A 23,242-nucleotide genomic window follows, 5' to 3' on the forward strand; every position below is an offset into this window, starting at 1 on the left:
GCCATAGCTGAAATGGCTGTTTATCGATTGGAGACTGACATACAGACGCGACGCGATATGAAGGCAACGGAAAGTACGTGTCACCCAAATGCTTTGTGACTGAGAAGTTATGTAGATGTGCGTGCGCGCGTAAATTTAAAAGCAGAGCGACGCTGACCAAACGTTGCGAAGCTACAAAGGAACTTGCTTGAATTAGTTTTATAATATATAGATAGCTATCGACGTGTTACTGTTGTACGATGGCAGCAATAACCATGGCTAAAGTAATAGGTTCTTTTTCAAAGAGAAATAGAAAAACGTCCATAGTAGCGGTACCTCGATCGGCGCCACCGCTATATATCTCTGTGTAGCAACAAAATAGTTGACACATATTCGTACCTGCGCGACGGTGGTTGGCTATCAGTAAGTTGCCATTAAGTGTTTCAAGTTTTGGCCATCTATGTGTCGGACAGATCTATTATTGTAGCAGGTTATTGTTAGCTGGCGTAAAACTAAGTTATTATTATATAAGTGGGCCGTCTGCTTTATAGAACCTCAATTCAAAACGTATTTTATTAAAAGACATCGGGCAACTAGGTCGATGGAGCTGCTTTTGTTCATATCATTTTGGTCAATTTTCGTTCCTTTAAGAATTTACAAAGTATCTTTTTGCAGATGTGCGCCATGCACACATTAACTGATACTATTAGCTGGTGGCAGGTTCTAGGGGGGGGGGGGGGCAGCATACATCAGTCCGTGAGGGCCTGGCTAATACATTGACACCGAAACGGATAATGATAACACAACGAGTTGCACTTTGTTGAGTACGTGTATGCCGTTGAACTGGTATGTTTCATATGATCAGACGGGGGACGGAGTCCTGCAAACCACTTGGATTATAGTGGCGGTGTTACTAGTCGAAGCAGCGGACCAGGCAGGATCTATTCTTTCCTTATATTTAGACATTATTCAGTCCTTCTCTTATGCTCATATATTTGCCTGGGTGTCGGTTATCCGTATTTGAGCTCTACCAGGCTGATTTGTTTTCTTACCGACCGGATCTAGCTGTTACACTAGACAAATCCTTTGACGTTTCTAGCGCATACACAGAATGCCATGGTATATTGCTTTCAGCAACACCGGAGAAAGAATAAGCCAGCGGTCGACCATTGTCAAGCTGTCGATGGACTGCCGAGCTCTAGAAGAGCGTACGCTCATAATGACAGTGACGATGACCCTAACGGGGTCTACCCTTTCGTAAAACGCCCAGTGTTGCTGCACGCCTACAACAATCTTGGCTGCGACCAATAGGCGCTTCGAGGTCTCCATCGATTACCAGCATTGCTCCGTTCGTTGTCCATGTTTAATATTTGGCCGATTGGCCGTCGTTGGCAGCAGATTGGACACGCTGTGGTTCTACATAAACGCTTTCTGGGTAGTCGCAAGCGTCTAGTTCGCAATACATCCGCCTTCGTGTAACCGATCACAGTGATGTTGTTATATATATATAATAGCAATTATCCACGAGTTGCGAATCGAAAGGTAACTACACCTGTAACGCTGGCCAACATCGACTCGAACGATAGATGCGGTACATGAGCAGCACGTAGACAGAATTTCGCCTGGCAGTTTTTAAAGAAATGCTAAGGGCTAAATTCTGTCTGCAAGCTGACGCGCGTACAGCTGTTAATTTTCCCCTGCTGCTGGTTCTACTACTGATTGCCGAAATGCCAATTCGCCGGCCTGCTGTGATTTCTCCGGTGCCATTTTTAATCATAAATTGCGGCACACAATGTAAACTACCTATCTAGAGAAAAATATATACATTCACATATTTCCGAGAGAGAGAGAGAGAGAGAGAGAGAGAGAGAGAGAGAGAGAGGAGAGTAAAAATAATGCAAATGTAAACAAGACAAGAGGCGCTATCACTTTTGATGGTGATGATTCGACTGGCGGGTTGTGCGGTGCCTATCTCCATCACGGGGTGTCATTGGCAGTGGCAACGATGTACTGTGGGGTTAATTCGGCTTTCGACGCTGCGTGGCTGGCCTATCGCCGCCGTAGGACAGCAGAATTAACTGCCCGTTGGCGATGCACGATGCCTTGTAGCGGCGCGTCACCTCGAACAATATGAGGGCTGCTGATCGTTTGGCTGAGGCTTGTTCCATTCGCATCCTGCAGCACCAAAAGGCATAGAGGAGATGATTTTTTTCATCATGCTAGTCCTTAACATATGCAAATCGACTGTCTGGATAAGATGCATCGTTGTCACTTGTACGACATAAGATAACAACCGTTGAGCCGACCACAATCTGGCGACGACTGGTCTGGCCACGGAATCAATTATCTCATTGTTAAGCATCGCTGCAAAATGATGTCCTTCGGCCGCGATAGCAAGGAGAAATGTTGCCCTGTAACAAATATACTACACGCATTGATTTAAATGGCGTATGTATGTGTGGGAGTACCCGATTTAATACCAGTATAAATGAGCATGGCTGTATCATCTCGGTTTTCGATTGAACCAGCGTACCTCACTAGTGCTAACGTGTCTGGAGCTATAGGAACCAACAGCCACAGTAGCACCATTCCTAAGAGAAATTTTATTGCTTAGCTTGCATTTCCATAGTGGCAATACAAGTCCTGCGGTACTACCGTGAACACAAGGTCCTTCTGTGGACGAGCGTTAGAACGAAAATGGATTATTAGGCCGTCCATGGGTCCCCTTTGAAATCTCGTTAGAGTAAAACTTTGTTGCACACAACACAGTATCGTACTTCATTATTAAACAGTGTCGCCAGCGTACTTTCGACCCTTGCCATGGTCACGGCAGCTTTTGGGGCAAAATTTTAACTGAAGCCGCGTCTAACCCCCGATGCTCGTGTTATGGGTTTAAGAAGGTGCTGTCTCTGCTAGTTAACGAAATTGTCGCATGGCCATTCAGCAGGTTAGTGCTAGACATTATAGAACGCGACATTTGGTCAATATGTTGGTAACGTATTTACCAACGTAGAGACCAAATGAGTTAAACCTGAGAACACGTGAAACTTTTCAAATTTCAAGTCGCGCGTAGCCATCTGCCGCAGCGACCTTGAACGTGAAGCTGGAAACTTAGAACCCATATTATCACGAATTAAACTACGAACGAATTCACTAAATTATATAACAGCGACTAAAATAACAGCGACCAATTTTGTCTTGCAACTTAGTAAATTGCTTTACGGTGCATCAAATTAGTGTCTAAATATTGAAATTGTAGGCCTCTGACTCTGAAAAAATTGCTTTTCTATGGCAATGTCAAGTTGTGATTGATGTGCTAAGTGTCAACTTTGCGATGTGTTGGCTAAGAGACCCGTGGCCTGTTTAATGTGCACTTGACCAGTGTCGGGACAATTACCGATATAAGTTATCGACTTCGGAGATAATTAGAAATTTTGAAATGTTACCAGGTCTTATAAACTGTCGTGTGTCACAAGTACAAGCTCTGACTAGTATTACTGTTATTAGGAGATTGTAGTACCTCGAAACTTAAGGCGTCGTCAGTGTAGTTTTCGGGTTAATTCGTTGGTTCGGGTCACTCTGTTTTTATCTAAACACTGTAACTTTTGTAGGAAAAATCACCCTCATCCATTATCTATGTTGGCATTATTATTATCATCATCATCATCTTCTAGTTGCGATCATATGATAGATGTTGTCCGAATGTTATCGTTTTGAAGTCCTTATTCGAGCTTCACAAAAGTCTTCTTCACCTCACTTTCGCTACCATTTCTATCTTCCGTTTCCCGTTTTCGCTGCCGTCGTACGTCAATTTTAAAGAACAATAGTAAAAGCCTCTGTATTTGGACGACCGATAATAGGAATAGTTGTGGTTGACATCTAACACGTACGATGCAATTTAATAATGCCGAGTGCCGAGTCTCTGTGACTTTTTATGCTTCGTCCTGTGTGTATGAGTGTACTGAACGCGCCCCCAAGAGATATCTACTTCTTATCCATAATGTGACGAATGTTGGGTCTGGTAGGGGCACTTTAGGTATTCTCATTGTTGCTCCCCTCAATTAGACAAAATACCCAAGCAAAGGTAGAGTCATTTGCGTTCCTTAAGAGTAAACCTAACAGCAGATATTGGAGCAATTTAGCAGTACCGCATTGACCGGTACTAACAAACAGGCGAAGACAAAAACACTTGGAGCACTTCTCTTCCGCAGCTTGCTGTTTAATGTTATGACGTTTAATATAACTGCTTAGCTGTGAATAGGGATAATTAGACACATACCACGACGCAAATTTAGTTTATAAACAGCGTTTATCATTATTGATATCTATAATGATCTAGTATATCATCTATAATAAGGACTTTCGAAAATGATATATCGTTATTGTGTCGATGTTTCGTCACGAGTCATCCTATGGATCCGCGCGCGTTGTGTCTTCGGGGGTAACTTCATTGCAGTTGAACCAAACGCAGCTATCGAACTAGCAATAAAAGAAAAGCTATAGAAATAATGCTTTCTCTGCAAATACACACACGTTGTTCAGCTGTTTGCTCCGGGTTTATAATGTTTCGAAGTTGTACATGCTAACATTGCCAGTGATTCAATCAAAGCAACATTCGCCACCGTGTACATACATGTACAGCTTTGACTCTCTTCACTGAAATCGGTCGGATGTGATTCAAAACGGCCAGTTAACCCATATATCAACGATTCGTATCTTATTATAACACCGTAATGACAACCTGTATAGGGGTATCGGACGATTTTCAGGTTGCAAAGTTCTTATATTTACATGTACGACTATAGATGAATAGTACCCAATGTTAGCAACACCACAAACAACGATGTTGCCATCTAAATTGTAGCTTGCCTGCTGTTCTCTCAAAAAATCATTTCTTTTTCCCTTGTTCCTTCACTCTGCCACTGAATGCGACGATGGTTGAGGTCGCCGCGACCAATAGCTACAACTATGGTCCATCTCACGAGTCGTTATACAGTCCACTCTCGTTCATTGGTCGAGTTAGAGACAAAGAGGGCAGCGCAATCTGTGTTACTCTAATCATCAACCTTTTCTATTCAGGCATAGTCAAAATTTGACGTCCAAACAGTGCGCTTGCGTTTACCACATATTGTATATTATACGTCTATGTATAGCCAGAACTGATTGATAACTGCGAAAATCGACCCCCGTAGGGAGCTGTGTCTTCGTCCACCACTCAGCACGCGGCTGCACACCACGCATACCCCCAGCGATTCTTCCCCCTTTTTCCTTACATACATACATTCATGTATACAGACACACTACTACAACATATATACAGAAGGCAGAGACATCTACAACCACATTGAATAGCCTTTGGTGATCGTGTAGTAACTCAGCTTGCCGATCGCATTGATTTGCCGGCGTCTTTTGACTGCTGTGGTCGCTTTGCAAATGAATTTTTTTGCAAAATGAGACGAAACACCCAAGTCGCGCCGGGATCATCCGTAGTCTTGACGTCGTTGACAATTTTCAAGGGTCATATGAAAGCGCGAAACGCATAAGCTCGGACTAGAAATGCTAAAGCACAACGTTGAATAACTATTGATTGGCTAAATTTTTCGTGATGATCACATGAAAAAATCTAAGTCATCCCATAATCATATTTACTATAGGCCACTAACGCTGACATCAGCTTCAAAGATAACGTTGCCTGATGTCCTTTTCTAGGTGAATCGAACGGACAATACCTGTCTGGTAATAAGATTATTGGGATGCTGTGGCGAGACATTGTATCATGTAACGAAGTCTCTGAAGTAAGAAAATCTCTGAATGTTCACCCTCTGATCTGTTATGATTTGAGAGATTATTATGTCCTGTTGTCATCGTCGTTTTCGTAACCATAGGAGAAGTGTTTTCGTTCGACTAACATGTCATTAGGTAGGACCAGCCTTCATTTCTCAGGTGGCAGGCTAGTATTGGACCTACACTATCAGTGGACACTTCCGATGGCTAGGCGAAAATTCCCATAAAGCATCTATTGTGATCACACTCGTTCGAATGTTAGAAAGAGCAGATTTCGTGGTCGACAACAATCGCCGACAACTGAAGACAGACCGCAGTAATACTGTTGGTCGTTTGCTGTCATTTTGTTAGTTTGTAATGCTCGTTCATTATATGTTTGGCCCTTTTCTTTTTTTTAGTTTTTTTTTTTGTTGACTGCTGATTGAATTGTCCGATGTCGTGCTCGATGACGGTCTGTTGTTGTTTTGAATTACTGCATGAATTATAGTGGCGTTAGAGGAGACTTATCGAGGTCTTTCAGACAACGACATCCTTTGTTTCCCAACAATTGGAAATTGTTACTATCAAAGCCGAAGATAGGGCGATTGTAGAGCTGATTTGGTCTGGTTCGTTTGAGATAGGGTAAGTTAGATATAGCATCACCTTTATGGCAGAACATGATGTCGTCGATATATGGCTGGTTATTTCAATACCGTCCATGGAGAACGAACAACGATCAGCTATGATTGTAACGAGGTAGAAAAAATACGCGTTTTAAGAACGCAAACGCATGGCCCAGGCTCGTCCGCTTTTATTTTCCATGAGACAGAAACAATCCAATCTATTGTGAATTTATTCTATGTAGCTGTCGGCCAATGTATGCGAATCAAGAATCAATGTATACCACGTAGAGAAGCGGGTGGATTACCTAAAACACATAAATCAGCTTAATTACGGTCGAAACAACTATGTCTGTAAATAGTGTATTTTAATCATTCATTTCAGAAAGTGGATGGATAGATTCCAACCCATCCATCCATTGACTTCCAATTAGTTAGAGATAGACATTTGTTAAAGCACTTTCTTTTTCGATAGGAAAATGTTACTGCCTAATAATTGTAGCATGAGGCAAGTCGCATTGTGTTGTTGTTTATGACGACAATGGTGGTGATATGGATCTCCAGTATCCGCTTCTTGTCATTATGACCCTATCTCTGATATACCGTTCTTCTTCCCTTTGACTCAGTCATGAGACGATAGCAATGGCTTACAATATATTCATCCATTGTTGAAGGTCGTGCCTTCGGATCATCAATTTTTTCGCCCCGGCGTAACAGTCTCCAACATCGAACACTTGAGTACACTTCAATCCGTTGTCAACAAAATCAAATAGCATTTCTCCATCCGAGCAAGTCTATCTTTCTCTAGCAATAGTAGACAGCAAGGACAGCAGCGGCCACAATCACCGCAACGTGCGTTGCTTGCCTGTCTGCCTCAAATTAATCAATGTGGCAAAATAGGACCGTCTGTCCTGTTGCTACTCGCCTACTCAGCATTAGCGCCTACACCGCTGCGGCTGCTACAACAAGCAACTTGTCTGTTGGCTATCCATCATTCCATCTTTAATTTTGGCGCCGCTCGGCATTGCATCGCGTGTCATTAATGGCATCAGCATCATCGGTGGCAACAACAAACGAAGCTTCGTTTGATACTCCACTTTTAATGCTGCTTCTGCTGCTGCTAGCAGTGCCGCGGAAACTGTCGGTCAGGGCTGATGCATGGCTTCGGTGTGAGCTCAATGGTGACATAGTGGGGTTTTTCGCGACCGGAAAACGAGCCAATACCAAAGTTGATGTGGCTCAGATCGCTCTAGCTGTGTCATATGTTATTATCGATTCCGCAGACGGTCTTGCTTTTCTTATTTTTCTGTTTCGTCCATTTCTTCTAGCCATTGAAGATTTGACGTGACTAGGATCGCGCGATGATTCATGGCCGCCATCTTAGCATTACTTGCTGTTACGGTGTTTCCGATGGCGAATTATAGTGACGAGTGGTAATGATAATTCTGATGCCAAGGCTCGTATGTGTGATATTCATGCCACTGATGATGTGTTAGCGTGATTTTACGCGCGCAGGATGAAATGCTCCACGTATTAACGGTAACGGCAGAGGACGATCGCCATGTTTCCGCTGCTTCACCCACTCACTATTTTTTTTTTCTTTACCATTGTCGTATTGCATTGCCTACGTCTTTCATTCTTTTTCCGAACATAGCCACATTAGGGCGACTCGACAGTTAGGCTGACTGAATTAGACATACGAGCATACAACGGAAGGTCAACGAAACATTTTCTTGTCGACTCAGAACGCAAAAAGAAGCCTGTTTGATATTAAAGATAGGGAATATTCAGTCAGTAGGATCACTGATATCGGACCACAGGTGAACTTCATCGCCGTTAGCGGCAGGAGGGTGTTCTGAGTGCATACGATAGAACGCAATCATCGACGATCAGAGAACTGCAGCGGCTGGTACGCTCACTACTGTCGACGCTTGTCTCATAGGGTTATTGGAGGCATCGGATGTCGAAAGCGGCCATCAAATATTGATTTTTAGTTGTTATTGTAAAAGCGCTGTGGAGAACATTTAGGCCCTTTGTTCCCTTTCATCCCACGTTCCAGAGGTCCTAATACCTCTCGTGTGTCCCATTCATCTGTGGGCACTGTAACTGTTATTCGTGTTAATAACAATCGATGCTTGTGTACTGCACAAGTAGAGCAAGAAAGTAACAAAGTACGTACATTGGCGTTTTTCTCATCACATGTACAAACACACACAGACAGACAAACAAACAAACAGTAGACAGTGTACATCGAACGATACATTTTGTAGTCACTATTCTAATTTAATAGTAACTAGAATGCTATTAGCATCTAATCATCATCGTAGAACACTTCCTTCGATTTTGTTAATATGTTAACTGTGTGGAGAGACTCTCGTAGATATAAAGTAAGGACCAGAAAACAATAAACAAATTAATAAATAAAAAGAACGAAATAAAATGAAAAACATTTGCGCTAAATACTGCATTTTTTTTTTTATGTAAACACATAGTGTATATAATGATTGGACTGGAAAACGTAAATGACAGCCGAATTAATCTATGAGGCAACGATATCAAACGATGATACCGTTTAATTAATTAAAGATAGCATTTAAATTAAAATAATTTACTATTTAAGAATACGTTGCCACTGGCAAGTCCCATTGAGACCAAATTTGGTCGGGTGGTTGATTTGACAGTTATCGAGTAATTGACTATTTAACCAGGCTGTATATTTGTATTTTTTATTCAGCTTTTTATCTTGTTAACGTTGTATAAATAACTTAGTCTCTTCACCAAGAAAAAGCGTCACCTTGCCTACTCATTATCTTTAAACTGTCCTTACGCATTTTCAGAGTCGTACAAATCGTAATCCTTGCAAGCAAAATGTACCTGCTGAGGATTGGCAAGCCCGTGTGATCATAGCTATTTACAGATACGTCTTCGTATAATACGAGCGTAAACAGATGTGCCAGATAGGGATGGCTTACATGGAATAACATATTAGTTAAAAACATATTATTTGACGAGTATGGTCCTTAATACTGTTTCGGCAGGTACGAACAATGCTCTTTGATACTTTTAGCTCATTTGTGGTTGTCGTTGATGCACTCCGTTAGAATATAAGCTGCTTATTTTATAAGGAATAGCCTGAGCGACTTCCACCTATAGTGCTGTAGCTTCCGTGAATGAAACACCGAATAAGTCATGAGTATGAAAATATATTTTTCGACTCTGTTACAGATTACTAGATTTCTCTGTTTTTTTTTTTTTTTTTTATGGATAGTACTTCGTTCACTGGCAGAGTCAGTGATATAGAAGAAGAATAAACTAACCGTAGTTGTTGCTCTTAATAGTCGCCATTTTTAAATCTCCTCATGTGTTGAATAAAGTAGAATGAACGGTCCCTCTCGAGTGGTCTTTGCTATGCGCGCCTGTATCTATCTCGGATGACAAACGACCCTGTGTTCTATTCTATTCGTCGACGATTGGCTGTACTTCCTCTGCTTCTGTCGGTCCTAACAAAGATGCCGCGGCCAATCTAAGCTTCTTGTTTTCCCTGCAACAAAAGGGTCCACTCTCACACTGTTTCGTTCTCCGTGAAGTCGAAGAAACGTACACCGAAGCCCCTCGCGCATTTAACAGGCCTTCCTTGAATTTACCTAAAGCACACACCGTAACCGTTTATTAATTTTCTTTCCGAATGGACTTTACATGAACGGCACCGGGGGAAATAGAGTTCATTGTAGCACATTCAAATTGTTGTTTTTCTTACTACTACTACTACTACTACTACTACTACTATAATGAAATGTTGCGGATTGTCACACGCGCATAGGTAATTAACGCCGGAAGCACACTGGGTAGGAAAGGAAACATTGTTGTTGTTGTGCTGAGCAGTTTATCTTATAAATCGCAGGGCTAGAAATATTAAAGGCTACAACTGAGACGCAAGTCTGAGGCACAGTAAAAGAATTTTAAATGGGGATCCGGATGAAACGTTGGGTCAGTATTACACAAATACACATTTGCGAACCATTAAAATAGGACCACATGCAGTCAAATGCGACGCAGCGTCAGGTGGTTATTTTTTTTTTTATCGTAAAACTACTATTTTTCGAAATAGTCTCTCGTCCAATATCTATTCATCATATTATTACTGTATGTATGAATTCGCTTTAGGGTTTGTTGTTGTTAATTTTATTTTTTATTTACGCGTTCCTGAGGAGAGAACCTGACGAAAAAGCATTACCTTTTTTTTTTTTTCTTTCCAAATTTTAAGTTAAGAGAGCTTGTTTAAAGTTAAACTTTGTCACTCAATATCTACGCCACATTCTCGGTCGCGTGGTTGCATAGAAGCAAATTTTTGCTAATCTTGCCGTAGTAGAACGATGCTTATATATGTGTAGTTTTTGAAGTTAATAGGTCTAATTCAGTATTAAAGCTATAAAAAATATTCGAACAAGCGGATGGATTTTCAGCCTAAACGGCTGATATAGTATTGATAATATGGATCGTACAGGTATACGCTGGTTTCAGGCGATAGCGGGCGAAAGACTCGTTGGCCGAAACTTTAGTTTTGAAAGCTTTCGACTCTGAGAAAAAGAAATTAATCAAATTTTTATATTCGTCGCCCGGGTAGGTAACGAGAAAGCAACGTACCAACAGCGGACATTTAGATAGCGCTTGTAAGCAAACCCTTTTTGCGTTCTGGGAAAAGGAACTTCGACAACGCAACCGACGTAAGGGTCAGTGTGGCACAAGCGTAATGGGCTTTAGCGCTAATATACAGCCAGTATATAATGAATGACAAAGGATAAGGGCACTTAACGAGCTAATAAAGATATTGTAGGAGCATGACGACCGAAAAAAGATCATTGAACTACAAAATTTTCTTTTATAGTAAAAATTCGATAAAATTGTACGCATCGACATCAAGAAATAAACACACGGCGCGCAAAAGAAGAATTATATATTCTGCGTCGTGCGGCCATTGTTGAGTTAGCATTGGAAATTCGTTCATCAATATGATTAACTTAAATAGTCACTACTAGGACCATGAGCGAACCTTAGTAAAACCCTGTCTTACATTATGACTTGCTAAACGACAGAGTTCGACTGGAAGAGTTTATACGAGTGTTCGATTCCGATTAAATTAATCAAACGTTGTATGTCTTTTTCATCATATTCGATTTCTGGGACGTACTGTGCTATCGATGGTACGCATAGGCCTCTAATGGTGTCGCGTTCCCTAATAGCTGGCATGAATAGATTTGAAATACGTTCGGCATTTATCGATGTTAAATCGCTATCAGATAACAAGCCAATAGGTATCCATTTCGTTAGAACTACTCATTTTGATCACGAGACTGTCGCCCCACTGCGACCATTGTGTCTTAGATCTTCACTTCCCGTCTCATCATTGTGTCTTCAGATCCCGCTTAAACGCCCACATCAATTGCCTGTAACATTGAATCGCTAGGTAAATGTCCGACTTCGAGATATAGAAATCTACTGAAATACGGTAAAGATTAGAACTACTGGGGTTGATTGCATTTCTAGAATATAATAGAAACATAACTTGCTAGTAAATATACAGATAGGTCGTTGCTGTTGTTACTGCTGTTGCAAACTAGATAAGTGATATATAAAGTCAATTTCTCCTTCAGTTCAGAATGTATTGAAATTTAATTATTGATTTCCTTTCGCGAGTAATACATTTGCTATACGATTCCATGTCTACCTTCTTTCGTCTGGCGACCATTTACGGCCAGCAGCTGTTCAGGGAAAAATGTTTACCGGCAGATCTAAAATAACCGATAAAAATGCACCACCAATTATGTACGATACACGTATATAGTAAACAAGTCTTTTTTTTCTTTTTTTTTTTTTTTCGAACGAGCAATGGCCGCCGAGGTAACACTGTTTTTTGCCTGCGGTTGCAATTGCAGATTGTTAACCTGAGAAAAATGAAAAGATAGCGCACGATGCTGCTCGACACTTTAAGTTTAATAACAATAATAAGGTGTATAGAAAAATGAATACCCAACGCAACAGGTAGTCGTCGTTTAACGGTCGTTTTGGGCTTCGCCATTTCCTCTCCGGCATTCATTTTCATGCAGGCACAAGTTTGCACACGGATTATTCTTTCCTTGACGATGATATTGACCACTTCAGGAAAAAATCGTTGCCAGATGACCATACTACGAGTGCGGCTGTACATACTGCAATATATATATATGCTCTCTCATATTTGTGCTGTATATAATGCTTTAGATATAGCCAATTAATGATTGTCGCTTGTGGCTCAATGCTGAAAGCACATGTTATCGATTACTGGATTCGGCGGCACATAAACGGTTTATGATTGGCAACTTTATAAGCTCGAATCATGTCCAATCCAAATATTGTTGGTTCTTATTCCGATTATTTCCGAAAACAGTGAGAATAATACTTGGTATCCATTGCATTTCGAAATTATGCTGAGTAGGCATAATAAGGAAGTACGAGATCTGTATCAAATATGTTCATCGGTATCGTATCAGTCAAAGAAGTATCCGATCATGCCTGTACACATCGCGCTAATGAGCTAGATTGGCAACGCTTAATCTATATTCTTTAACGGGGATCTGTCACGTCGGTTTATGCGTCACTAAAATCAGATCAAATCTATTGGATTAATCGCTCGCAATTCGCGTCGAGCACGACAAGCGCGCGTTCAAACGTATTGCGTGCTTCCTATATATATGTCTATAGCATTACACTGAGCACTTCTTAAAAATGAGAGCCTTCGTCATAGTCTAAACGATGCGAGTCGTTCACGACGATGCGATACAATCAATGCTGCTCGCTTCGCTTGTCGGTAATGGCTTATGACCTTCTCATAACAATGACAATGACGATCGAAACCTAAAGCAGGATGAACCAACCGATATCAAGGTATGACGATACGGGACAAACTATCAAAAAGGTCCTTCTTCTAGATTCTGGTTGTTACAGTCTTCGTAATTGTAACGTACACTATTTTGTATCGTTCTTTTGCCACCGGTACAACGACGACCTCGTTGTTACTTCTTTTACATAGTGATGTCGTAGTTGGTCAGCTTGCTTCTAGCGTTGCTAGGATTTCTGCCCGTGTACCCACTGTTATAGTCCTATGTGCGTACGCACGTATGCGTACATTTGCTCTCCGTGCCCGCAGATGAATTCCGCCATGGCAGTTAATATCTACGTGATGAAATCTGTCTCGGTAACTTGCCGACCGACAGATTAAGCATCCTATATTAAGAAGAGTGACTAGCTCGCAAGCCCTTGGGCTAGTCTTTTCCTTTCCGCAGCTGTCAGATAACTTCTTCTTCTATCTTTGCGTATTCTGTTTCGTTATATGTTGAAATGGTTTTCTCAGCACGGCTATACACTCTACACTCTTCCACAGAAGCCTTTTGCTCTTGTAACTTTGGTGGCACCACGAGGCGGGCACGTGCAGGAAGATGCTCTTTGATACGAACAATTGGTTGCTTTGTGGCAGGGTCCTATCGTATCACTGCGAGTATAACGCCTCCTTGAGCTTGATGATACATGCACTTACTGGCTATTGTTGCACGGAGAAATATCATGCATGTTAAGGTTAGGCGCAGACGAGGCTGCGGCAACTACACGCAAACGAGTGCGATGCATCGCTGTTCTGTCAGAAAAGACGCATAGCACTAATGTCAGCCGTTTACGTTTTTAACGACACGACGATTCTTCTATTGCCCCTGCAGCCCTGACTTACTTCTTCTGCAAAGTCGGTGCTATCCCATTTCAGATGTGTCGTATCATAATTGTAGTAAATTCCGCGGTCTCAAGTGCAAGTTTTTTTCCTCAATATTCGTTCAACGATTTCCTCCGGCAATGCTTTTCGTACAGGAGATCAAGCCTCTACCGCCACTAACGGTTAAAAAGGTGCGCCTGCTGAATACCGGCCGCTACACCACATCACAGAACTGGACTGCATACCAGTTATAGAACTATGGGACACATGACATTACTTGGGCGGTAGTGATACTGTTTCGCGTACGTTTCGAAGTAAGCCGAAGGCTTCACCAAGGGCAATTGGCAATAGAGAAGGTTATTACTCTATAATAATAATAATAACAGCAGTCTGGCACACACACACGCAGTTGCTCATTTGTGCACTGATTAAACTCACAGGCAAGCACAGGGAACGCGTGAACGGTTGATTCCATTCCATATCATCGACGTCTTCGTCGTCGCCGTCGCTGACGTTGGCTGTTATAAAGAACCTTACTTGGCTTCCTGTCGCTGCTCATGGTACTAATAGGACAGAGCACGTCGTCATTCGAAGCAAATACCCATCCGGATGCTTCCCAGCGTTTTCTGTACCAGCTAGCCAGCCTCACAAACAGCGTCTATTGCCCAACTTATATGACAATGCTTTCCAAATGCTGCTAAGTACAACTGCAACGTACGCATTTCACTGCTGCCGCAGCCTTCTACTGTTTACCTCTAGCCATTGTGCCCAGTGATGATTATCCTGGTATTATTCTTCACGTGGAAAACATCTGTTCGGGTTTGCCGTCGAAACCTCAGACCGTGTGAGGGCCTGTGGGACGTGCTCCGAACGAGATGCTACAGTAAGCATATCGTTTCGTTTTACTTTGTGTAAGCAATTACTTATACATTTATGATAGCTGTAGTGTTTTACACCGGTTGCGCTAAGCAGCAGTAGATGTATGAACACGTTTGTCTCGTACCCTCTACTTCTCGTTTACGGCACATAGTAAACCTATGTAATTTGGATTTAGAAGCTCTTGGCTGTGGCCGTTGTCGTACGTATACATACATATCACTTGGAAAGATCAAGCGATAAAATTAGCTTTCGACGAATTCTCCGTCTTGTTGTATCGAACATGAGCCGAGGGTGTTCATCCGCTATAAATACGAATAGCTATAAATTGAGGCGGTGAATAACTAGCTCCCCCCGTTGTTTAATGCTAAAATACTTTAACGCAAACCTGTGGGGCGTCTTTCGCATCTGTCCACAGGCCTAGTCTCCCTGAAGGCACACAGAGGAAACTCAAATAATCACGGTACAGCCTTGACGGAGTCAGGTCTTGTCTGCGCATTAGCATAAAAGATGCCCCAACAGACGTCTTGATAGTCGCAGCTATCTCTGGGATACTAGGAGGAGGCTTGCAGATAGTCTCATTATACATCAGAATGTAGTGGTTGTTTCTGTTAAAGAAGTGAGATCGGTAGAATGCAGATGGTTAGCCTCTAATAACTATTCAGATCGTATCTATGTTACACATGTTTGCGTATAAACATACTGGTCTGTTCGGGCCGTCGAAAACCCCCGTGTTCCTCCACAGTAACGTGGTTGTCTGTGCCTTTCTCGCTCGTTCAAACGTTCTTCTAACAGCAGCAGTAACACACAGTAGTAGTGAAATAAAAGGTATTGATTTGACAATTTGGCATTGAAGATTGAGCGGCATCTTAGCGGGCATCTTTCTGTTGAGACCGATCGCAAATCCTGCAATGACAAATGCTTGTTCGAGTATTCGAATTGGTGTTATTCCCTAGAACGGGCGGCAGTAGCCAATCGAAGTGGGCCAATCGAATAGAAAAACTGTGATAATTTCGACTTTTCATCCCGCCCTATCCCAAACTGATAATTGTTCTTGATCGGTACTGATATGGCAAAAACCTATTACTAGTAGTAGTTATTACTTTTCCAGTAGGCTATACTTTTATGTCTTTGTTAAGAATTTATCGTTGCAAGGCTTGCTTTTATGTTTAATTTAAGGCAATGTGAGCCTTGGATGCTTGAAGGCCGCTATCGTTCAAGCAAACCGTATATTCAAATTGAGAGAAGTTAACTCATATTCGTTGTTGTATGACCGTGTCCATTGCCGCTATTGCAGCAGCATCACTGACATTAGCCCAACGAAAGTTCAGCCGCGGATAGTGTTAAAAGAAACGCGCAGAATTAATTGGTTTTATGTCAATAAGAACGAAATTGACACTTCAGACCTGCGCATCTATTCTTTTCCAGCAGGAGTGGTAATTTTGCTGATTTGTAGCTCTGTGACTAGGACCATGTTCCTGCGGCCAAACCGGCGTAGCGATCGAATGAATTCTACGAATTACGCGTCAGACGGACGCCAGAAGAGGTCATTGGGCCTCGAGAACGCGAAACGTACCGGCGACACGAACGAAAATCACGACATTTTAGAATAGCCAAAGAAGGGCATGTAAACAACCTAGGGAGTTTCGGAATAACCGTCTAAGTCTTAATCAGAATTACGCAGCTAGGATAGAGCAGGCAAGACAGTTAAAATGCATGGAGGAAATCGAGGAGCGGAGTTCATGTCCAGCTTCGTAGCTCCAGAAAGAAGATGACCAAAATTACATCAGTTGGAAAATACCGCCAACTGCAATAACAACAACTACGCTGCTTCATTAATAAGATGAAGTTAAAAAGAAGTCGAAAACAAGCAGCGCTATCAGCTTTTTGGTCGTACCATGTTGCTTGCATGTCGAATTTGCATACACTGATTTGGTCAGCAATAGCAGCAGCAGCAGCAGCGATGAGTTGATCAAGATTCAGAGAAGATTAATTCTTAATTCTAATTTCCAAAGCAGGAGATTTCGATAGGCCATTAGTTACACATATATCTTAGGCTGCAGTCTGTGAACGCTCGGAGATATTCCTATTACATGGATGACTGAACACATTTTGCCTAGGAAATCACTGCATCCATTTCAGTATGGGGAAATTTGTGCGTCCTAGTACTTTCGAACGATACCTTTAATGATCGCGTATCGAGCATTTATGGTTACAGCATTGTTTCTAGCGCGTGCGTTTACGTCCCTCAACGAGCCTACTAACGGTGACGTTGATGCATTTAATTGAATCAGTCGATAATTAGGAAGAGTTACCTCTTGCATTGGCGTGATTTCCCGTCTGCACTAGAGACGGTTGTTGAACTCTACAGTCGGATGCGGGACACTAGTAAAAAATTGGCAAAAAAAATAGCAATAATAAGTGATTATTCAACTGGAATTTGGGGAAATCTGCCTGAGTGAGGGTTTAGTTTTTGATACTAATGAACTTAGCATCGGTCAAGGGCAACTGGATCCACCTATGTCATATTCTTGACGTGCACCGATAGCCGGCGATTTCCAGCCCAGTTTTCAAGTTGTCTGTCGTTGCCCTTGACTTACAATTATCGTTGAGACATCTATCAAACAGCTTATTCGAGTTTGAAAAAACAGAGACAAAAAAAAGATAGCTCGTGTAATTACTACTATTATATCATATAAAATGATATTTATCGAGCCGATGTTCTCTCCTATTTTGAAATGAATTAGTATCTGTTCTCATTTATTTCAATGAATAATACCGTATAGACGCTATAGCAATATGCAATAATGCTTCGATCACTAACACTGCAATTCAGCGTTCATCGTTTACTAGTAACGGCACTTTATCCGAGCCGGCGTTCGTCCATTAGCCATAGCCCAATTAATCAGGAACTCAACAGTTGGGGGGCAAGGCCACACCTACCCGCAAGCGATTTCGACTGTCGCCGGCCGTCTTAAACAAAGGCGCGAAGATGATAGTTTTTGTGCTATCTCTAGATACAGTTTCCCACGAAGTTTCGAATAAAAGAGACATTGAAAAGAAAAAAAACGCAATCCCTAATCATTCATATGGTTTTTTTTTGCGATAAAGATTAGCTCGTATATAATGTACGTATGCGGCGTAGAAAATGATGGTTGTAGTAATGATGACGACGATGTCTATTACATACGATGTGAGCAATATCTGCAGAAGCGGCTGGTTCTAGTATACAAGGCAGGATGAACACGTCTAACAATTAGATAGAATTAATCAGTGTATTAATCAAGATTTACGAGGGCGTGACGGCATCTCATTATACGGTCTTTGTTCTTCCTTTCAGGTAAATATATGATTGTTGTTATTTAAATCTTTTTCGACCGAGATAAGACTCGCGAAACGATCGCCGGAAAACAGCGTTTTTGTATTAAATGACAAGCCCATACATTTGGGCGACGACAAAAGTACGGTTGCCATGACGATGCACTGATACATTCAACCTAACAACATAAGAAGAGTCAATAGTTCGAGCCAGTTCGAGGTTTTTTACTAGTGACAGTGCTAGATACACACAAATTGCCAAATATGCCTCGCTCATTTCCCCACTACCCTTTTTTGAGCAACGGACACAAGTTTTAGACATGCGGTAGTTGCAATAGTTGTTGAAGAAGTAGAAATAACGATAATAATAATAATAGTAGAATTACATAGCAGTTTTATGGCTGGTAGATTGGACAGCGCGAGGGAACAACGGCATGTGAAACATGACGTCGTTCTGTGCCTTTTCGGTGCTGCGTTCGCCGTTCGGAGCTCGCATTTCCTCTCTACAGAAATCGAAAAAGAAGGCAGAAGGAAACCATGAGGAGATCTATGGGGAAAAACGTTAGTGCCTCTGTGTTTGACTGGTGCTGTATTTTTGCGGCACGGCAAGACGTGGTTTGTCTTCGAATAGTAGACGCTGGCTGGTCGACTAGTGGCGTTCTGCGTCGTTACCCGCCGTCAACCACTTCCTGGAGGCCCCGACAAAGTTACATTTAGGTGGTACACAGGAAAGAAGAAGATGCCTGTTACGATGGTACTATTCGTCGCTCTGTCCGACTCCGTGATCTGAAGAGATAGTAGATGCTTGGAGCGCTATAGACATAGGTTCACATCAAACGTTTACACGCGCACGTAAGAATTACGAAGTAGCCAGATTGCCATGCCTAGTGTTGCCCGATTCCCCACTCGACCGCTTAGCAACAAATAATAATCGACTGATTTGTTTAGTGAGTGGCGTAGGCATCGTCCGCTAGAGGGCGCATCAACTACGATGCTTTGATGTCAGTTCTCTAAACGATTCGCGTCCACATTAATGTATGCTAATGGATGTTAAAGAAGAGCTGCACTGAGATCTAAGTAGAATATAACATTGATTTTAGCGTACAGATTCTCTGCGTCAACAAAATAAATGTACAAACAAGAATTCAATTGTGTGTGCGTAGTCCTTCCGCTTGTGGCTTCGATCCGTGGCTCGCAACAGAACAAACGGCAACTCGCGTATGTACATTATAATTCATAATTAAATGTCATCTGGCAATGTTTTCTTGCGTCTGGAAACACGCGTAACAACAAACACTATGCCTACAAAAGTCAAATGGCGTCCAACTTTTTGTTCGCGTCTCTGACTGTTGATTTAACATGGTCATACTTCGAGCGAGTCCCTCGTTTATATTCCTTGCAGTCGATACTATACAGCCACCGACTAGGAGTCGTGGCGTCGTTTACCTAATGCGCTTATATTTTGATCCGTCAAGAACAACGTTACATTGTCTTCCGTTCTTTTCTGCACAGTTTTAAACGAAAATGCAATCAAGTAATTTTTTCTGTCCACCGTCGCCGAACTGTCGGAACCAGAGTAATGAGGGCTGTACCATACAAAAATTCGACCACGAATAACTGTTGTAATCCTCTAGACTTAATTATGCAATTTTTATCGGGCGCATATCCAAATCTAGCTCTTGCTTGTCGTCCTTACTTGTCGTCCTGTAAGTAAACGTCAATATCGATTTTTTCTCAGATCTGCTGCCTACACGCATGGCTCGCTGTCGACTGGAACGAAACTTTCGTGAGAATCGCTTCACCCTTAGCCCTTGGGCAACCATCTGACTCTATATACATCTACACGAAGCAATATGTTTCGTACCTGACGCTGAACGAACTGTATGCACGTTACGAAGCTACACGGCGGGGGGAGCTAAGCGCCTCTAATTTTTTCTTCTATGCCCGTTGCGACGCGTTCAGGATGAATACCTGTCCCTATCAAATGGTTGTAGTTCTTTTGGGAATAATGCCTGAATGGCAGTTTTCTGTTTCTACGTCCGCCAATGGAAAAGTTCACCTGTTCTACGGCCGTTGTTATCTCTGATTGCGCCTCGCGATTCTGACTTTGCTGCGACGTCTCCTAAAAAACGACCAAACGGGGTTGTACACCCCGTTTGGTCGTTTTTTAGCATCCACCCTCTCGAGATGAGCCCCTAACGTATATTCACATACGCAGTAACGACAACAACAACAACAACAACAACAACCCCGAACAGCCTCCAAGCCTTACTGTGGTCTGCTAGTGATTTCTCGATTCATTCTGGTGAGATCGCATTGCTTGTGCTGTTATTTGCATTGCTGACGGTGGCACGGCAGACGAAATGCCCTACGATGCGACGCTTCAAAGACACCGTGCGCATACAAGCTATGTTACATTGTGGACCTAGTAGCGAGCAGATTCAAAGACTGTGGCATCGTAACTTGCCCCGTAACGAACGATTATGTTGGCGCGATTTCACCAACAGATGGCTTACCGCAGTATGTTTTTTTGTTCTCTAACTACGTTGATACATACGCTCATTCAGATATCCGTTTGTTTACATGCTGCGTGCTACGTTTGTCTCCAGAAAAAGAAACGGAGAGAAAAAGTAGAAAAATGATGCAAACTAAACAACTAAAAAAAGGCAGAAATCAGTGGTAAGCATTAGCCCGCCTTCCATTTGCCCGTTGCTCTTCCATCGCGTTTCATCAGCCAGAAGTTACCGTTGGAAGGGTCTGCTACTGCCACAGGTACCGAAATGTGCTTGGCGGCCTTAGCAGCCAAAGATTATCGCCAGCTAATCTCGTTAGTGAATAGAGAATATGTTGCGTAGAGCAGCAGTACCATCAACGTCCTTCTGTTGATCTCTTTTTCTGCTACTTGTGTCGCTGTCGTAAGATCCTTCCTATTTGTAGGGCTAACACTAACCGCCGACCTCCGCTGCTATTGATCATAGCAGCAGCAATAAAAACATCAGCTACAAAAACAATAATAGTAGGATTATCCTCCGCTTTTACGTTTTCGCCTTCGTCTTTCTTCGGATCGTCGTAGATTTCCAAAGAAACGGCAACGGTTCAAGTGTATAGGGATACGCAAACAGTCAGCGTCATTAACCTTCAGTCCGCAGCCGTTACTGCTGCCCTCATGCTTCAATCTGTCCGCTTATTGTGCCTTGCTTTTTCGTTCGTATTATTTGTTATTGCTATACTGCTTGTTTACTGATTATGGCGTTGGTACTATCGTTGGTCACGCCCTTTTCTCGTTTGTTAGGAAGTGCGCGGTCGTCTAACGTCTGCATGAGATCAATTGTTGGGATGGTTGTATTTTTATTTAGGTAGTTTCATGAAAATGATTCGCTATAGAATAGCGATAAGTTTTATGATTAATTATATGAGTCAATAACAGCACACAATCCGATGCCTCTGAGAGGGCTGCTTATGACTGTAAAGTAAAGAGTTATCGCGATTGTTTTGGTACTTCTTTTACCATGTTTGAAATTGCAAATGCGTGATATTCTATCTGACCCGTACTAGTCAAAGCGTACCAGCCGCAGCCCCGACTGACAGGATAAGTTCGTTAAGCTATCTGGCTAATTTGATGAATTTTACTTCTTCTCCTATGTTCCTGACAATTAATTTCAGACTTAAGGGTCTATTCATTCCTACAATGCTTGTAGGCATAAGCGCACCGTTTGTTTGGTTCCCAGTTTATTGGCATGAAGTTTTTTGTATTATCTTTAATTCTATTTAGATAGTTAATTGCAGCAAAAAAAAGGAGATCTCACGTGGAGGGTGATGTCGCAGGCAAGTCAAAGGCACATATGTATGCTCAGATGCAAATTATCCCTTTGGTGTTTTTTATCTAGTCCTGTCTTGCCTGCTTGTGCTGTTGTTTACATTCGACTACTGCCAGCACGAGTTCATGCCTATGGCCTATGACCCCCTATACTCGCTATAGTTCGTGTGTATGGATGCAGTTGCGAGATTCCTCGTATAATTCATTCGATCGGCGTGTCTCTCCATCAGCTAACCGCAAAGGTGATCAGTTTTTAGAAGACTTCGTGTTCGTCAAATAGGGTTCTATGGGTAGCAATCCATCATTGACGTCTCCGAGCCAGAAGTTAAACTCTTCTTTCTCACTGTACGGTACCACACGTGATCACGATAAGGTCGCTTGGCACCGCCACAACAGCAACGGCAGAACTGGGGGTCGCCTAGATTTATTGCGGTGTTTGCACCGTTGTCAACAACAGGCCTAGCACGTGCTACTGTTGCCGTTATTTTTCCAAAGGATGGAAGAAAGTCGAATAACGATAAATGGTCACCACTTCGAGCTAGCATAATATGCTCGATTCGGGTCTCGTTTATGCATGCAATGCAAATATCATTATTACGCCATCACGGGGGCATGAAAAGATTTGCCTATAGTTCGTATTCTTACGCGTTTGTTAGATGTTTGCCCGCTATCAAAACGTACATCCTCAATAAGTCCGTTAGATAGAGCTGAAAACATATCGACATCGTCGAGCATAGACGAGGCGATAGACAAAGACGAAAAGCCGCCTCGTTGAACGTTCGTACAACAACGATAACAATAAAGTTGCTATAAAATGTTATGTTATCAATGAGGACGATGGGCGTCTCAACGAGCCTAAACCAATACGCTATTCGCTTCGAGTTTTTGTGCGGAACGATGTACGCAATATGGTTCCGTTTACGTGCTACAGTAGTTTCTATTTTTCCAGAAGTTTCATTCGTAGATGCTGAACGCGAGCGGCAAGCCGGGTCACGCTGTTACTCTATTACAACAAACATGCGACGTGGCCCGCCCCTGCCTCTCCCTTTTCTCACAATATGAGCGGAAAATAATTAAGGGCTTTCCATCACTCCGTTTTCACTTGTCCTGCAAGCTCCAAATTTGACCCGGAAA

General features: G+C 42.3%; 1 protein-coding gene and 2 long non-coding RNA genes across 10 annotated transcripts in view; 2 read left to right on the forward strand and 1 right to left on the reverse strand.

Annotated features, from left to right (window-relative positions):
• LOC111262592 (uncharacterized) overlaps window positions 1-23,242 on the forward strand; it is a 129,460-nt gene that overhangs the window by 58,659 nt on the left and 47,559 nt on the right. The window lies entirely within an intron of this gene.
• Window positions 6,095-14,505, reverse strand: LOC111262594 (uncharacterized). 5 transcript variants are annotated; one of them, XR_015311972.1, is made up of 4 exons: window positions 12,390-13,267; window positions 11,551-11,806; window positions 9,680-10,006; window positions 6,095-6,670 (listed from the first exon to the last, which is right to left on the reverse strand). It is a non-coding gene; the product is annotated as an uncharacterized LOC111262594 (long non-coding RNA). The 5 variants fall into 5 exon arrangements; XR_015311970.1 differs by lacking the exon at window positions 6,095-6,670 and adding an exon at window positions 13,364-14,505 and having other exon boundaries at window positions 9,062-10,006; window positions 12,390-12,568; XR_015311969.1 differs by lacking the exon at window positions 6,095-6,670 and adding an exon at window positions 13,274-13,363 and having other exon boundaries at window positions 9,062-10,006; window positions 12,390-12,568.
• Window positions 18,143-21,305, forward strand: LOC147753177 (uncharacterized). Of its 2 annotated transcripts, none has more exons than XR_015311966.1 (2): window positions 18,143-18,313; window positions 20,030-21,305. It is a non-coding gene; the product is annotated as an uncharacterized LOC147753177 (long non-coding RNA). The 2 variants fall into 2 exon arrangements; XR_015311965.1 differs by lacking the exon at window positions 20,030-21,305 and adding an exon at window positions 18,700-19,440.

The sequence above is a fragment of the Varroa jacobsoni genome, unplaced genomic scaffold, assembly GCF_002532875.2.
Source record: "Varroa jacobsoni isolate VJ856 unplaced genomic scaffold, vjacob_1.0 scaffold_677, whole genome shotgun sequence".
In the NCBI taxonomy this organism is placed as follows: Eukaryota; Metazoa; Arthropoda; class Arachnida; order Mesostigmata; family Varroidae; genus Varroa; species Varroa jacobsoni.